Source organism: Podarcis pityusensis (assembly GCF_964106645.2).
Source record: "Podarcis pityusensis genome assembly, chromosome: 9".
NCBI lineage: Eukaryota > Metazoa > Chordata > Lepidosauria > Squamata > Lacertidae > Podarcis > Podarcis pityusensis.
The window spans coordinates 46,234,813-46,253,691 of record NC_138034.1 but is presented as its reverse complement, the minus strand read 5'-3'; the positions used below and the strand labels follow the sequence as shown (position 1 = coordinate 46,253,691).

At 40.7% G+C, this 18,879-nt stretch overlaps 1 long non-coding RNA gene across 1 annotated transcript; it reads right to left on the bottom strand.

Moving 5' to 3' along the window:
* Nucleotides 1-14,256: 14,256 nt before the first annotated feature.
* Nucleotides 14,257-17,273, bottom strand: LOC308485707. Its single transcript, XR_013990694.1, has 3 exons — nucleotides 17,174-17,273; nucleotides 17,017-17,079; nucleotides 14,257-14,370 (listed from the first exon to the last, which is right to left on the bottom strand). It is a non-coding gene; the product is annotated as an uncharacterized lncRNA (long non-coding RNA).
* Nucleotides 17,274-18,879: the final 1,606 nt, after the last annotated feature.

The window sequence follows — 18,879 nt, the reverse complement described above, 5'->3', positions numbered from 1 at the left end:
ATGACTTACTGTAGTAGTATACAAATACAAGAATAAATATAATCAGAACACAGTAAAAAGAAGAATCAGTAACAGATGAAAGAGCATCATAGTAACCAGAAACTGTAGAAATATCATGACAGTACTCAAGAAAATGAAAAGGTATTTGCCTGGCACTGAAATAATATAAAAATAAATGCCAAGCAAGTCTTCCTGGGGAGAGTATTCCTTATTCAAGGCACCACAGGAGCCTGTTCCCATATTGCCACCTGCCATAGCTGCGATGCTGTAAGAATGACTTTTAAGGCACAGCTGGATTTATATGGAGAAAGATGTTCCAATAGATATCCTGATCTCAGGTAATGAAAGCCTAAAAAGGTTAGCATTATGTCAGCCATAAAGTTGGGAGGATCATAAGATGCTCTCACCCAACACTAAGGAAAGTTTTATTTTCTATCTCTTCCTGGAAACCTTGTTGAATTCTGTTGTAGCACTATTGGCTAAGCATAGTTTTTGAATTCTATCATTCACATGGTGTCCCAAGAATGTAAAAGGAGCTTTGCAGTATCAGACCAAAGGCCCTTGTAGAATAGCATCCTGTTCTTGCAGAGACCGACCAGATGTCTATGGGAAGCCCACAAGCAATATCTCACACTTGTGGATTCCAGCAACTGGTATTCAGAGGCATACTGTCTCTGACAGTGGAGATAAAACATGGCCATCTTCATTAGTCACCAGCAGTCCCTGACAGTACTGATTGCCATCAGGGATCACACTACTGAGTGAGGATAATAATTCCATTTGGTAACAAAAGAACAGTCATACGAATTTGCCTGAATTAAGCTATTAAATATTTACCCTTCTTTCAGCTTCCTTTTTTAATACCCCCTTTGACCGTTGGAAGCAGTTATTGGCCTTAAAAATGGCATTTTGCAATGTTACTTTGTGCTGTTTACCTAGCTGACATCTTGATTGCATACTACGATTAATGAAATTAGTGGTGATCATTTTGCTCTCCATCATTTATGTATATTGGGCCCTCTGCAACCCTGGTGCCCAAGGATATTGTAGTTAACTTGCTGGTCATCTATCAATGTGGTAAAATGGCAACACGGTGTTGAATGCAATTGCCTGAGATCAAACACTATTCTTAAGAAAATGGTTGCAATTCAAGTAAAATGAGCTCCGGGGATTAATTTGGTCCATCATCCCTTAAGCCTTCACTAGCATCCCTTTTTAATTTGTCATGTAAAGTGTGATTTCAGGAACTTTAAAGTGTGCAAAGTTTGCTTTGCAGAGTGTTATTAACTAGAAGGATTCTGGATTAATTTAGCAGCCAGGTCTGCTCTTTCAGCCATAAGCCATGCTGTCAGGGAAACCTAATTACACTTTAAGTGGGATGCAAATGAGTTGTGACACTACATCATTTCACATGAAAGGTTCATTACTTACATTAAGTCGAACAATGCTCTTTCCTAAGCATGGGCTCATTACAATTTTTTGTATATTTTAACATGGTCAACTGTGAGTATGGCATTTTCTCTTAATATGTACCTTCCTAAATACAACTTATTTCCTTAATCATTTAAGCTTTAAGTTGTTGAGATAACTGAATCTGTATAAAGTGAACTAGTTTTGGCACTGCTAAATACGAGCTAAGCTTTTCCTTTAATATGTTTCTTCTTAACTTCATGGTTTCATTTTAAGCTTTTTGCTTCATGAGTTACACATTCATGCGGACATGTGCACACATGAACACACACGTACACAGAGTTATGAAATAATTTTTAAAACCTGTTCTAAAATCATATACCTAGTTCAGTGGAATGCTATGGATTCAGATTTTCCTTCTTTTTGGTGTATTCAGCAACAGAGGTATGGCACATTCCTCTCGTATTATTTTAAACACATGAGCCTCATTTGGAAAATATATACCCCAGTCATTTATGTTTGAAAAAATATTGATTGGTACCATTTCTCACCTGTGCTCTTTGGTAGGTTTTTGGCAAAAAAGAAAAGAAAAAGAAAAGAAAGACATTTTGTCTGGCAATGTTTTCAGACCTAGGACTCAATTTTAACCCAAGCATGCATTTGGGAACCAATTTCTTAATCTTTTACCAAGTGAATGCAAAGTAGTAGCGCTCCTGATGCGAACTACCTTGAATGAGGCTGCGACCCACTAGTGGGTCTCAACCCACCAGTTGAAGAGCAATGCAATAAATCACTCCAGTGAGGCAACAATCCTGGTCAAAAATCTCCTAATGACAAAACTCTTGTTCACATTCCATGAATTCAACACAAGCCCAGGCATTGAAGCCACTGAATTCTGTTTAATTGAACCCAATATTCCCCCATAAACAAAGGTTTAAAAAAGCCCATAGAAGAATATAAATTGAAGCACTGCAAAACTTTAAATGAGAGCCAATGTTATTCATACTCAAAGTAGACCTAATAGGCTTCCAATTAATGTCAGTGAGCCTACCCTGAGCATGACTTGGTTGGAAATCACCCACTGAATTGTTTTCATAACTAGTGCACATGCAGCAAGTTAGAAAAGTTGAAGAGAGAGAATCCCTATAAATCATGTCACTGAATATAATAGAATACTGAATCATTTCCTATCAGTGAGACTAAGATTATATATACAACTGAAGATTAGAGCAGAATAGTTGCTTATTTTTTTAACCTTGCCTATAGTGCACATTATGGCTAGTGAGAGAGAAGCCAGGCTTTGCTTAAGCTTTGAGATGCTTTAATTGCCATGCCTTTTTCTCAAGGGATCCTAGGAAATGTAATCCAGGGAAGAGATGGCGCTTTCTAACAGAAGATTCTTGACACAGTCACAGAACTACCATGCTCAAAGTTCCTTGTGGAAAACAATGGCAAAAGATGTTTAGAACCTACTTGGATGTGTTGCAATGTTGTGTCTTAAAAACCCAGAAAAAGCTTCCTTGTGTACTAGTTGGTTTCATGGTGAGCGTAATAGTCTGAGGTGGGCCCAACTCCAGGTTTCAGGGGAGTACATTGATGAGGGAGGCCTGTGCTTGCTTGTCAATAGCAGAAGTACTTCACAGCTGACTAGGAGCTGGTATTTTCATTTCCCACAATGTCTTGAAGCACTCAGTGTATTGTCCGTCCACAGCATTGGAAAAACCAAGCTGACATGTTGCAGACCTAGCTCGCCTGATGTGGAGAGCCTAGAGTTTTGAATGACATTGGAAAAATGGAGGCATCCACTCAAAATAGATGTATGATGAGGCATGGCAGGGAGTGGGGGGCAAGAATCCCAGATTTGCAGACGTACAAAAAATAGGGGGGAAATGTCAACAGGGAGAACTCGCAGAACAGAGTAATGAGGACTGTGCGCACTTGGTACAAAAAGCTGACTGACTGAAGAGGGGGAAATGAAATTTTGCTGGAATCTTGAAAAGCAGCACCCTGCACTGCACCATTTTGTTGCAGGCCCCATCTCCTTGTCTTTTAGAGCAGGGATGTCTAACGCCACTTTCTACTTGCACAGAATACTTGAAAATATTGTAGAATGTCATCACACAGAATAATAAAGACTTTGTTGAGACTACCGTGAGAAGGATAACTGAAACCAGGCAGAAAATTAGAATCTCTGACAAATCTTAAAACTGTTGACTATAAATATATTTTGAAGCACTTTCAGCCAAGAAGTATTTTTGAGTGGGCAGCTTGATTGGCTCAGTTCTGGAAATGTGAGAAATAACCAATATTTACATTTCAAAGGGAGATACCTTGAAAGAAACTGTTCAGTATCTCTGCAGGCAACAGCCAAATTGGAATTATTTTCCTATAAGATTATGAAGCAAAAGTTGCAGGATGTGACAGATGAAAGGAAAATTGATCATGCAGTAAGACCAAATTCTCACAATGGCATTCACAAATATTGTTGGTGAAGTGATTCCTAAAAGAGCACTCGGCAGAGTGAGCTGCTACTCAGGGTGTAAAATGGGCTCCCAATCTTATGTGCTTGTAATAATTCCCCTCACCTTCATTTTGAAGGTATAAGGCCTCTTTAATCAGTATAACATTTATGCACATAAATGTAAATTTCCATGTAATGCGAACCAAATTTAAAAATGCAATGCATTAAAAAGATGAGTATTTATCTTTCTGCATAACATGCAGCCACATAGACACATACATGCAGTCCTCCTGGGAGGCAACATGGTGTTCTCTTCTGCTTCAGGACAGCCTCCTTCCACGAACACACACAGGTCAGGTCCCAGAGTTTAAATTAGTGATGCCTCATGCTCAAGAACTTCAGAAAGATTTGATTGGATTGAGAGGATACAGTGACATGCCCCTAGTAATCTAAAGGGAAAGGGAATCGACCAGGGTCTCTTACTTTCAAAGCTATGGATAGATAAAAAACCAGATTGTGGTATCCCAGATGTATCAATTGTTTATTCAGGGATTCCTATACCTCCTTTTAGCATGCATGAAGGAGTGTGTACACAGCCTAAGGATGACGAAACTGGCAGTCAGTGCTGGGCTAGTTGTAAGAAAGAAGGCAGGTAGGTGAGAGCTGACTAAAGGCAGTCTGAGATAGGTGGGGCAGTGCCCCATTCACTCCAATGGACCAATATTCACTACCAGCATATTTCGCAATGTGATAAAAAGTGCAACGGGCATACAGTTGGTGTTTTGTTGCAAAGTTTGTGATAAAATCCACATTACTCCTCTCCCCCTGGCCCTGTTAGATGCTACTTGAACTGAAGGGTCCACAACAAAAAAAATATTGTGCTTACCCGTGTTTGTTAAATATTGCCAAGGATTGAGGCTCTTTGATTGCACTTTCCACTACTGGTGGTGAGTGTGCTGTGCTTTTAGCAATGCTCCTTCAGTCCTTTAAGCCATTTGTACTTAAAGACAAAAGAACGTTCAGCAAAGCTCTTAATAATGACAATTTAGTCTCTATTCATCCCCTTGGTGTTTACTGCATCAGCGTTAATCATGTGGTATGCATGTGTGCTGTAAATATTTTTATTGAATTCCCACCATAATGAATTGAGTAAAATTATAGCCTATTATTGTAAAAGTACCATTTCCCCCCCTAGCTTAACAAGCAGCCTGCAGCTTCTGCATCTGTGAACTGTTTTCATCTCAATGGCTGTTGCTCTTTTGCATGTAAACGTATGTCAAGGGAAAAGGGTTGTCTCTAATGCGCCCAGTGCAGTTGTATGTAGTCTTGTACTGTACTCATTTCTGCCGCCGCCACCCCCACCAAAAAATAAACCACAGTATCCTGGTGGTGGCAGCAAAGTACACATAAGCAGCCAAAGCCCAGAGCTCATAAACAAGCAAAGAGATTAATGATGCCGTGCAAAAGTCATGATGACTCTGACTAAATGCATCAGACTTTCCTGGTTCCAAAAGATAGTATGGATAAAGGGGTAGGATGGGGAATGTGTGATATATTTATCGGCTGGGTTTTAATTGTACTGTGCTATGTCCAAATTTTTTTAACATAATTGCTTCTAATCGTTGGGCAGCAATTGGATGGGAAACGTCTCTTATCCCCCCCCTCCCATTAGCACAAATGTTTAGTAAAAAATGTGTGCTTATAGCTTTCTGTCATTGTCTGTCTGTGGTTCTTCCCTGTTTTTATTTTCAACTGCTTTCATCATGATCTTGAAATCCCCTCCCTCTCTCCCTCTCTTTTCTTCTTCTAATGTCTTCACTACCCATAAAGGTGTGATTAACGAGATGGGAAATGCATGTTCTAATAACAGATTGCAAAGGAGATCATATTAGACAGCCGGCGAGGCTCCTTTATTCCAAAGTGTACATACAATAACAGTCTGGCAGACATGAGTTATGGATGCGGCACCTTGAATAACAGCCACCGTATCACCTGGGAATGCCAATGGCAATATTATTAAAATGGTGGGGGGGGGGACCCTCATTGCCAAACTGTAACTGTTGCTTTCAGTGCTGAACTTGTTTGTCAATATGCTCATTGGGAGGAATCAGTACAGCTTCTGTCCATGATGGTTTTCAAGTTAGCAACATGGTGTGTGAGGTTTTGTTTTTGTTTTTGTTTTTGTTTTTTTTAAAAGTTTCAGTTTAAATAGATGACATTTTCAGAGGGCAGTGCTTAAGGCTTCTAAGAAGACAGATGTTGGGCTTGCTTCTATTATTATATTTCTACTCACATTTTAGCCAATTTTGGCTCAATGTGGCTTACTGTTAGGATCTATACATAGGTACAACTATGAACCTGATACATAAATCCTGGGGTACCCAACATGGCACGGTGCACCCAGAAATCTACCATGATTACTTGTCCCTTTCAATTTTCTAAAGAGAAGGGTTTGACATTTTAAATTGTTTTTTTGGGGGAAGGTGTTGCATATTTGGGTGAGGTGTCACCTGCATTTTTGTTCGTGTTGTTTCCAGGTGTGTGTCTGTGGTGCTTTGCCTGGTTGTTTTTTTTTTGGGGGGGGGGGAGACGGAATTTAAGCATCAAGCTTAAAATAGGTATTTTGTGGTACCCACAACAATTCCTTAGATTTCCAAATGCTTTCGACAGGCCCAAAAATGTATACCTCTTCATCTTTGCATTTCACAAGCCCTCTTCAGGTATTCAAAAAGCACACCTATGAGGGCACAGTATTATTATTATTATTATTATTATTATTATTATTATTATTATTATACTGCCCTATATCTGGAGGTCTCAGGGCGGTTCATATAAAAAGATCACAGTATATAAAATAAAAATGAAAGCAATAATCCAATAATACCCCCCCCCCCCAAAGAGCCACATTTTAAAAGGGTATGGGATGTTGATCAGGTCAACCAAAGCCTGGTTAAAAGCAATGTTTTTGCCTGGCGCCTAAAGGTGTATAATGAAGGCGCCATGGAAGGCCATGCAGGTGTGTGAATTGTTTTTTAAAAAGAGAAATACAGATAAAGAAGTGAAGAGGAATGATGACAAAGGGCTTAGCATACAAAATAGGAAATGCTGCATTATTCCTAATCCTAACTCAAATCAAGACTCAGGTAGGTAGCCGTGTTGGTCTGATGCAGTTGAAATAAAAAATGGAAAAATAGTCCAATAGCACCTTCGAGACCAACTAAGTTTGTTCTAGGTATAAGCTTGTGCATGACTGGGGTTGTTTTTAAAGAAAAAGAAAAAAGAAAGAATTAGGAAAGAAGAGAACTCTTCAAATAGAACATAACTCTTGAAGGCTTTCCTGCAAACGGCCAAGCATTGCTAATGAGGCATGAGATTAAGGCAGGCCTACAAAACCTCTGACCCACCAAGCCGGACAGAGCTCATTAGCCATGGTTCATGCATGCATTGCTTTGCTTTTTCATGCAGCACATGTTTAAGCTATGGAACTCCCATAGGTGGCAGTAATGGCTACCAACTAGAAAGGCTTCAAAAAACCAGGAAGGCACATTCATGGAGGACAAGGCCATCCATGGTTGCTAGAGGCAGGATGTCTCTGAATACCTGTTGCTGGGAACAGCAGGTGGGTCAAGTGTTGTTGTGCTCCTGTCCAGCTTGCAGGTTTCCTGATTGGCCACTGTGAGAACAGGATGTTAGGCGAGATGGGTGATTGGCCTGACCCATCAGGCTCATCTTATGTCCTTATGTAGAAGCTGCCTTATATGGAGCTACACAATTAACCCATCTGGTTAAGTCCTGGCAGAAGCTCTCAAGAGTATTAAGCAGGTGTCTTTCTTAGCTCTAACTAGAGCTGTTGGGGATTGAACATAGAACTTTCTGCATGCAGAGCCTGTGCTAAGTTCCCTCCCCTACGCAGAAAGGTTGCTCAATTGTAAAATATTAACTAAGGGTTCCTAATGATAGGAACATGAACACTTGTCTGGTAAGGGTGCGGTGATCTCCTTTAAAAACTTTTTTATTATATGGGAAAATACGTAAGGAAAATAATATTGCATCTGGAGTAGTTGGCCTTTAAGCTCTCGTTTCTTGAATATATGCACCTGGAATATGTCTTGTGAGGATAGCGTAGCAAGATTGTGTTAGATAATGTTACGAGCACCAGTTCTCTCAACAAGCCTGCGTTTGGCTCTCTAGTTCACCTGTGACCAACAATTTAGCGAGTCTAGCAGCGAGCAGAAAGCGTGAAAGCACATAGAATGGTCTGCCAATTAAACTATAGGGCACTAAAATGCTCCAAAATGAAAGTGTTCTGGCTTCTCTTGAAATTACTTGCAATTTTCAGAAAGCTGAAGCACTAATCTTCTGAACCGCATTCCTGCCACAAAGATTGTAACAAGATGAAAAAGTTTAACTTTTTTTTAAGCGAGAAGAAAATACTGAGTCTGAAATAAGGATGAACAATCTTTTTATGAGTTGTTCTTCTTACACTCAAGCCTGTAACACAATCTTCATTCTCTTTGGATAATAACCAATTTCTATTAGATTCTGTCTGCTGAAACTCATTTATACATATCTTCCGTATTTGCAAATGCACATTCCAATTTTCCACATTTCTATTAAATTGCTTTTCCCTGCAAACAAGTGACAAGTTTGAGCTTGTATCTATCTTTGCGCAAGTGTAAGGTAGTTTAAGCAATCAATTGCCCCCTTCCCTTCCTCCCTGATGCAGACCCTTGTATCTTCAGACAACCCCTGCTTCTGGGGTTGGGGAGACTCACCAGATGTTTCAGGCTCTGTCTTATGGACTGGAGTGGGGAGGAGGAATCACCTGAACTCAGGTAAAGGAATCTACCGCTGCTCACACAAGGTTCCAGATTATGCTACCTTCCATTATCACAACATTTGATGCAATCCACAGACTTTCAATTCGACTTGACAGCTATTGACACGCAATGCTAGGCTTTATGTATCCATCACTGACTGAAGGTGTACACAGCTTCTCATGTGCTTGAACTAAGGAGTGGCACACATCTACCCCCTTGAGGAAAAAACCCATTATGCCTGCATTAATTTGGCCCCATTGACAGGTCTCTGGAACTGTATATAGTTCTTCTCTCTTTGCAAACCTGTATTTCTAAATTTCTTTTGGTTGGAGCGACAGTTTGCATAATTCAATGCCATGCTTCTAATAACAGGGATCCTTAAATACTATTTGAAAACTGCACAGCAGCACAAGGCAGCTACAGTACGGATGACAGTGGCCTGTATACACGTTTTGGAATAAGATCCAGTTATTTCAATATAGTGTGAAAATCCAGGGTGTCTAAGCATCGTCCATTTAACAAGGAATGACATGGATGGTTTCCCCCCTGCCATAATATACTGCCAAAGATGAACCAGTTTCATTTAGAAGTCATCCCAGTTACTGAAGCCTAAGTGTTAAAGGACTATACTGAGTAGATAGGCAATTATTGTTACTATTTTCATGGTGAAGAACTTGGCATTTATTTCACCTGCCCTGTGGCCCTAAGTAACGTATAAATTCCACACCTAGGCCCAGTTCATACAATTTCCCACCCATCAAAAAATGGTCCGGTTTATTTACTGGAAGATCCTCCTTGCACAGTGGCCCTAGAGATGCAGTCATGTAGAGGAAGCAATGCTTGAGGCAGAATAGCCCTGTTGACAATTGCTGCTTCCTAGCATCCATTTGCTAGGAAGCACATTTTGTGTGGTAGCACATTTTCAGCTGTGAAACGTATGTGTGAATAATGTTGGTGCCTGTCAATATTATATGCCAGCCATCTTCATTATGCTATTGTAGGAGGAGGATTTTACAGCATATGGGCCAGTCCAAGGAAGGGCCTATTTGCATACAGCAGTATCTTTGGAGGCCTAGGATAACATGTGAATAGTGAAGGTGGCCCCTACAACACCCCCACTTTTCCACCACACAAACAGGATTGATGCTGAGTGAGTATACGGGCCAGAATTTGGCCCTATGCACTAATAGGAGAATGGGGGGATGAGGGTACATCTCCCTGTCATTTTTTGTTTTGTTTTATATGCTACTGACAATGGAATGAAGTTAATCTGTGTGCCAGGATGGGTGTTGAATGATTCTCCCAGACATGCTGTATGGCCACCAGTTGCTTCTCTGGGTAATTTACAAGGTTCCCCGCTGTATGATAAAGCACAGGTGCTAAAACTGTCATCCCGAGCAATGATTTATTAGTTTTCGTGGTAGTACGGCCCTTATGTAGCAGGCACTAAATCAAGAGAATGTATACAGAAATAATATGTTTTCCGAAGATGACCCATGGAGACTCTTTAACTGTTCTTGCCCTTTTACCACTGCTGTTGGTTTTGCCATCTCTTCTCATTATTTTAAAACCCACAGGATTCACTTTCTGTCTTAATTCCTAAGCAGCCAAGGCTGCTTCAGTGCTAGTTTTATTGCTGTGGATATCTAGTTGAAATGTCATACCACTAAGGAGCCAAGGCTAACACAGAAAAGGAGAGACACCCCAGGGCGAAATGGGATCATAAAGAAATTTTGAAGGCTGCAGCAAATCTTCCCTAGTCTGTCCTTCTTTTTGGCATCGTTGGCATATGGGGAAAATTTGTCTCTGTGTTTCAGTCCAGAGCATATTTTCACCACAAGAAAGGCTTCTTCAAGGGAATTTGTTCAAAGGTCTCATCTTCTTGCATTCCTGACAGTGACTATCAATCAAAGTCATTGCCTGTTGATTATCTGAGTACCCTTTGAACGGATTTGAGAAATCTTTAATTACTATTAAATGCCTGCCAAGTGTGGACGGAGGGGGGGGGGATTCAGTCAGTCAATCAAAGTGCAAGTCTAGTGTGGATGCTGAATTTTAATGAGACAGCAGTTGGGAGAAGGAGGTGAAACAAGACAAGTTGAGTTGAGTACAAGAGGAGGAGTAGTTCATGAAAGGAAGGAAGTATATAGAAAGCAGAAAGGGGTCTTGCTAACTAAACAAGGATGCTTCTTACTGATTGCACTGATCACTTTCTAATTTGTGATGTTGCATCCATATGGTGCTGCAAGAGTTTTTAAAACAACAGGGGCATAGTATGTGTTCCAGGATGCAACCTCAGTCCAGGGCAATGATGATACCCAAACAGATCTCTGCTTGAACCAAATGTGCCCATCAGAACACAGCCCAGGATCTTCTTGAATGAACAGGCTCTGTACTGCAGATACATAAATGGGGGAAAGGTTGGGAAAAACTGTTTAGAAAGTCTCTGTCTCTCATAACATAGAGTATCACTTTAACTCTCATGTTAATGGAGTAGGAAGGAGCTTATGGAAGAACATTGTTTTGAGACATCCTCAACACAGAAATCTCTTTATTCTCAAGCCTCTTTGTTCCAGGGACTTCCTTAAGGACTACTATAAGGGTCACATGCCTGAATATACCGTTGACATTTCAAAATGTTTATTCAGGTGCCGTACTAAGATCAGGAAGTGTTACCACCACTTCCCTCCTATGGTTTCGAATGGACACACCCCATTATTATTCCAAGGCATTAGGGATTGCTGCTGTTTTGCCAGGTACTCCCTGACACCTCTGGCAGGCACATTAGTTGGAATAATAGAGAGATGCAGGATGAGGGGTGGTCCTGGCTTGATTATTTAACTTTTCTAGTTTGAAGTCAGCTTGAAGCCAGCTGCAAAAGAAGCTAACATTGTCCCCCCAAGGCCAATTTGTTGCAAAGAGAGCAATTGATACTACTGGTGCCAAGAGGATTTGAACTGGGGCTTTAAAAGAGATAAATAAGTCACAAAAAAGAGCGTGAGGTGAAATGGAGATGAAATTAGAGGGTTATAGTCAGGCACATTTCATTAGCACCAAGATCATAATTTGGCTCCAGTCATAGCGACCGGAATAGAAACCGGTTGTAAATAAAAGAGACATGGTTGGTTTTACTGCCTATGATATGGAATTAAGACATATTTCTTGATCTGAAACAAGGGCCAACCAGCATAATGAGAGTCAGCCATGAAATGTTGGAGGTATCTCTTGTCTATTGGTTGGAACAAAACCAGATTCACGGAGGTGTAAACATAATTCACGGAAATGAGAAAGGTGATTAAAGGCCTTTTTCCTAGCCCTTTGCAGGGATAAATTACAAAAATGTTCTTTTTCTAGCTTCAGATGAAGTGGGTTTGTATAATAAACATTTCTGTAACATTCAGCTACTTTAGTCCAGACAGCTCAATTAGGGCTATGTGATAAAATACAACTTCAGTACACTTTCTGAGCACTTAATGTGACTGAAAGCCTGTTAGGAAGAAATCTCAGAGAAAATAGGTCCTGTCAAGTGTTTAAGGAAATTGAATTGGTGCCGTATTTAACTCACAGATCTGAAAACCAGAAGATAAGCGGGATACTAAAGTAATTTAATTATATTGTCATATTGGAGTTTCATTTCTTTTTTGAGCCTCCTTTATTATTATATTTAATGCATTAAAATGCTATAGAGGAAAAAGCACAAAGAAGAAGCTGTAAAGGAACAAGCAGAAAGTTAAAAGAGGGAGTTCATTGTGCGTACTGAGAAAACCCAAAATGTTCTAAGAGCGTGGCCACATGGGAACAACCTGTGCTCCTGATAACTGATAACAGCACAAAATGCATCAGTGTGCTGTGCTGCCAGATTTGGCAAAAGCACATTGCTTGATCTTGTGTCTATGCACAGGCTACAAATCCATCATACCTACGACATGGACAGACAGGGGATCTGTGAGACTGCGCCCAGGCACTGTGGATCTTATAGGAACCTTCTGCACTGAATGACTGCATCCAAGACTGCCCCTACTGCAGATAGGTGGGTACCAAAGGCATGTACACAGGGTGTGCCAGGTGTATTCAGGCACACCCTAGTGTTTTTAAATAATGGGGATCATGGTGAAGAGGAGAGAGTATAGAGGGGCAACTTGACTCCCTTAGCTGTCAATACCATTGGAAGGGAAGAGGAAGGAAGAAGAGAGAGGGAGAGAGAAAGACAGACGGACAGACAGAGACGCAGAGAGAGATGCAGGCAGAATAAAAAGGATGGAATGGATCTGCAGCTCCTGCCTGCATCTGTTTCTAGAAGGGTGTGTGTGATTGGCTTCTGTGCTGGCAGTAAGGAAGGAGGAGGGAAGATGAAGAAGCCTTAATCTGTTTTGGTCAACTTGGGTTAAAGATAGAGATCATGAAAATGGACTTTATCTTTGTAAAAGTCTGGTTATCATTACAGTAAAAAGAAAGAAAGAAAAGTATTTTGTGCCTCATTTTTTAAGTTTTTATTTTGTAAATAACATCCAGCTGTTAATTTTTTAAAAGCTAAGTTTTAGCTTAGTAAAATAAAGGTCCTTTAGAACTGAGCATGAGGATGAACACGTATTAAAAAAAATGTTCACCTTTAAAACAAATTTCTTTTGGTGCACACCCTAATGAAATGTGCTGCCCATGCCTATCATGGTCAGATATATCTGATGTCACAACCATGTGTTATGCTTTCCCATGAAAAACCATTTACCAGAACCTAAAATGGTGTCTTTTCCCCTCTAGTTGATGTTCAGCATATGCTTAGTCTGAACTTGCCTGTGACACGATATACTTCTGTATTTTGAAGCAAGTGTTAGTTTCAACCATTTTGAAAATGAACCGAACATATTTTTAAATGGTTTGATCCAGGCAACCATGAGGACCGTGTTCATGTATAGAGGGAGGATAACACAGGGATAAGGAACCTGTGCCCCATCAGAAGTTGTTAGGCGTTACCTCCCTTCACCCCCGCCATGCTAGCTGGGGTTGATGGAAGTGGAAGTCAAACAGCATCCAGCAGGTCAAAGATTCCCCATTCCTGTCATGGAGACTGCTAAAAGGGAACAGAAGGCCTGTTCTCTCCTCCCACATTCTCACCCAGCCTGCTTGCTCTGCATGGGGGGAGACAAAAGTTCATTCTTTGACTGGAAGAGGTAGAGTGATAGAAATATGGAAAATGATAACTAGTCTTCTCTTTCTCCTTAATAGCCTGGCATAGGATTTGGCCCTACAATGATCCGGGAGAGGGGCAAACAAGTTCAATTGCCCTCTGGCAATCCCTCTGCTCATGGCGCTGTGGCTACAAACCCAAACACCTGTGAAGATTTAGAAATGCAATAAAGAAAAAATAGGATTTCATGGTTGTTACAAGATATATTTACAATTGTTTTAAAATGCTGAATTGTTTTAAAGTTATCTCACTATAATTTCTTATTTCATCCCAAACTACAATCTGAGCTGGTTTTACACTGAATTCTAGTATGACTAAGAGCACAACCTTCTACATCTCTAATAAGAAGTAAGTTCCTATGAGTTCCATATAAGTGTGTACAGGTTTTGTAGTTTAATTGATCTAAATCAGCACTCTCATGGCAGCTGAATATTGCAGAGATATTCCATCCTCCAGGTAATCTTGTTTTTCAGTGCTCCAAAGCTGCACTAATCCTGAAAGACAAGGTGAGAAAACAAACGGGCCATTTCATATATGTACACATGCATCTCTTGATAACTTGTTTGTGTGCTGATTCATAGCTACTGTACATGTGGGAGCTGATTCCCGCTAAATACATTGTCTTTTTTTCTATGTGTTGTTTGATATACTAAGATCACAATCAAGTCATTACTATGATTACTGGATGCTGAAATCATCCAGTGATGAGTGTGGATGTAAGAACCAGCCTAATGTGATAAACTGTGTTTTCGACAGAGTGCTGCTTTGAGGATTGTATTGTCTAGCAAAGCCAGGAGCCAAGTGCTGTTCACTTTATTTTCTCTGTGTTGAAAATGCTGTAGAAATGATGGTGGTTCCACACCAGCATGTTTTTCACATGCTGCTAGCTATTGTTCCTTGACAGCCCATCATATGTTGGCTCTCCCCAGGAAAATACTTTCAGTACATGTAGGCAGTAATTAGGCTTAAAGCCAGGAAACCTGCTTTGAAGAGGAGTGGTGGAATACAGTGCGAAAAGAGCGGTAAATTATCAGGTGTCACAGGAGGAACACAGGAAGCTGCTTTATACAAATGAGACAAATTGGTCTATCTAGCTCAATATTGTCTACACTGACTGGTAGCAGCTTTCCAGGATTTTAGACAGGGTAACTACCAGGAGATGCTGAGGATTGAACCTAGGGCTTTTTACCACTGAACTATGGAGCCTGCAGAGCGAACATTGGGAAGGAGAGTCTTGGAAACATAATGGGGGACCAAGATCTGTTGGGCTGGTAATGCTGCGAGCCCTTTCATTTTATGCTCAGGTTATATATATATATATATATATATATATATATATATATATGTAAAGAAAGCCCTATATTAAAAAACAAGATATCTAGTAACCTTCATTCTAACGAAACCAAACCCAAGAAAAGCACTAGTAGCCTTGAAGTTTGTCATGGCTCAGAGACTGGGGTGCATGTAACAGTATTTTCAGAGTTGACTGATGTTTTCATCTTACTGATGTTTTTGCTCCTGCTCAGTTTCCCCACTGTCATATTTCCAGTGATCATCATTGTTTTAAGTGATTTTTATGGGACCCATTTGGTGATGTCTACCTAAAACCCAGGGTAGAAGTATTCAAGGCAAATACTGATTAAACTATAGATAACACCCACAGAGACAGTTGCACAATCTGCCCACTGACAACATTCCAAAAGAGCAGCAGAAGCAGCCAATGCAGCATAATGGGTCCCTGCCAGATGTTAAGATGTTTCTCTAACCTCCAGTTAAGAACACTTTCTGGCATTCCTCAGTCAGACTTCCTACAAACTCTTTGTCATAAAGCATAGGAATTCAGCACAAACACGACAGAATTCAAGTGTTAATATAATCCAGTATAAGTTGTAATGTTGCTTGAATTAAGTACCCAGTCAGTGAAGACACTACTACCTCATTCTCCAAGACCTCAAGTAAGAACTAAAAGAGCACAACAGTGTTGATGGTAGCAGAATGAATGAATGAATGAATGAATGAATGAATGAATGTACATAGGTACAGTGTGGGTGTGTATGTGTTGGAGTGGTTCAACCCTCTCAACCTAGCCCTGATGAGGATTGCAAACATGCCTCCTGTCATCAGTTCAATCATTTGATGTGCAGGGAGGAAGCAGTAATTTCCCCTCCTCAGCTGATTTGCTTGCATGCATCAACTAAGGATGTGGGTATGTGCATGTGTGTGCATGCATACAAGGGTGTAGGGTAGAAACATAAACTTTTAGCCATGCCCATTGCTGGCATGTGACCTTTGGAGAATTAGCCAAGAGTAAATGTGGGTGTTATGCCAAAAATGTTAGCTATGCTTGATGTCCACCATTATCAAGCTTTTGAGGAAAGAGTGGGAGACAAATGTATAGATTCTGAAGGACTCTTCCAAAGAATGCTTTACACAGTGCAGATGGCATGACATTACATGATTTTACCCAGAGGGTAAAACCCCAAAATTGGTCCTCGCACACAGCATGGAATAACACGAAGAAAATGCCTAGGACACCTACCCCACCCTACCCCATCTTTAGTTTGGAGAAAAACAGATCCAGGTCAAGGAATGTGGCTTGTATGTAGGCACCACTTATATTAAAATATGAGGGAACAGGTTGATATGTAGTATTCTTGTGGGCATCTTTTATGGATCAGTGTCAGTAAACATTCAGTGGCTGTGGAGTTACTGCAAACAAAACAGTGACATCTCTATTACAAGCTAAAGAACCGAGAGACTTCTGTCTTTCTGTCTGTTTTTTTTTTTTTACACAACTTATAAATAAAGATTGGGGACATGTTCTTATCTGAAGCAGAGAGCCAGCTGTAGACAGCCTCACTTTCTTCCACAATTACCAATGTATCTTAAAATGCGTTGGGAAGTGCATATTGTAGGAGATAGATGCACAGCAAGTGCTGATGATCATTTATGCTGATATCACTTGTAGATGTTAGTTCCATCTTGTCATACTAACGCAAGTGAGAAATTGCTGTTCTCTCCCTAGGACAGGGCAGATATGAAAAAGTTTGCAAGGCAATAGCTATTCCAAGCATTTCCTGTCAAGCACACAAAAAGACTGCAGAAGATATTGTTGGTAAATACGATGGTTTTCAACTTACGTTAAATGGCTTGACGGGATGGGCTCTTTTAATCTCCCCCATCTTCCTGAACTGTAGGAGAAACTGTCAAAAGTAGAAAAGAAAGAAGCATTGAAAAGTAGAGCAAGAAGTACTGAAATATTACTTTCCTGTTTCTAAGCAAAGTTTAAATATTAACTGTTCAAGGAGTGTCCTTTTTGTCGTCATTTGCCGAACACATGATTGTATCGATTTGGAAAAGATCTGTGTGTCTTTGTGGGAAGCACTGTGAAACCCAGTACAAGAAATGACAAGGGAGCATATCCTTTGTGATGTGAGCAGCACTTAGTGAACTGCATAACAGACAGCTCTCTTCCCTTTTCACTTGCCCAGTGGGGAGTGAGCCAAGCCAGAGCTTTGGGACAGGTGTGTGTCAAAGCACAAGGAACTGGCTTAGCCAATGGTATCGCAAGACCTTGAGAAGGAAATGGCATTGGGTAGGTTCCAAGTCTAAAGGGGGACACCCTTAAGGGGCCTGAGAGGTGAACTGTCCCTGGCCCTAGTTCAAGTGGGCTGGGTTGGCCAGTAGCCACCTCAGGCCACCAGTGGTCCTAGTCACATGTTTTTGTACCATGCTAGGTTCTTGAAGCTGGATAACTCCCATTGGATGCTCCAGCAGGCATGTTGGGAGGAAGTCCTTCGGTCAACAGATCCTGACCCTATTGCATGCCAACCCCAGCTATGTCTGTTACTCAATAAAGTTGTTGCCAATATTTATCCATGCATGTCTCTTTGTCTGTTGTTTGGTTTGCAGCCACATCTGGTCATGAGGCCAGGCATTTGCCCTGACAGCCCCCAAAGTGGAAGGCTTTGTGTGCACTTATATATACGTGGAGACTGTTCAAGTGCCCTTTGATTCTTTTGCTTTACAAGGTATTCAGCTGTGAAGTGGGGTGAAATAGAGGTTACAATTCAAAGATGAGAAAAAGGTGACTTATTTCCCTGCTGGTCTGGTGGCTTTTAAGGCTTAAAGTGGCCAGGAGTTAACTGCCGCTTTAAAAAAAGTGTTAATCCCACTTGGCTGCCTGCATTCAGTGAATGGGTGAAGAGGACAGGTAGATAAAAGCCAGCATCAAAGGGCCACCGCAGGGCTGTACTTTACTGAATCACACATCGCAGGCAGCCGATACAAAGGGGCAATCAAAAGGATGCTCATCTTTGTTTCCTTTATTAAGGCTTCCATTTGTTCAAAAACAAAAATGCTAAAATGTCAATGCTTCAGTGTAAACACTAGTCTTTTGTGTGTGTGTGGGGGGGGGGTTGGAATTGGCACTTAGAGTAGTGGGTGATACAGATAGAAGAGGATTAAGAAAATACCATCTTACACAAAACAAGTTTAGGATTTGATAGGGTTTTCATATATATATATAAAAGGTAAAAATAAAATCAATGCTATTGCTGAACGGCATGAAGCACAGAAGAAAGCTTTGTTCTCAGACTAGAATCCCCCAACGAGCACTTGGTGTATTATGCCTGCATTTGCTCACATAAGGCTGAATTTAGAGTTGAATTGCTCAGTGCTCCGACTCATATATGATCTCTTAAAAGACGACACTGAAGCTGCAAAGCTAGCAAACAGTGCAATGCAATTCTGGAAAAGGGTTGTTTAAGCCGGTGGCAAGGATGGTTCATGATAAAGAAATGTAAAATAATTGAAGTTGACATCAGGAGCCGATCCAGAGAATATATGGTCAGTGGAACAACCATATGGCACAGTGCTCAGGAAACAGGAAGGCTGTGGTGCCCAAAACATCTGAAATTATTTTACAGCACAACAGGTATATTTGAAACTGGGATGGGTTGTACAAAGGAAGATAAAACTGTTGCACTTGCTTGAACAGCCTG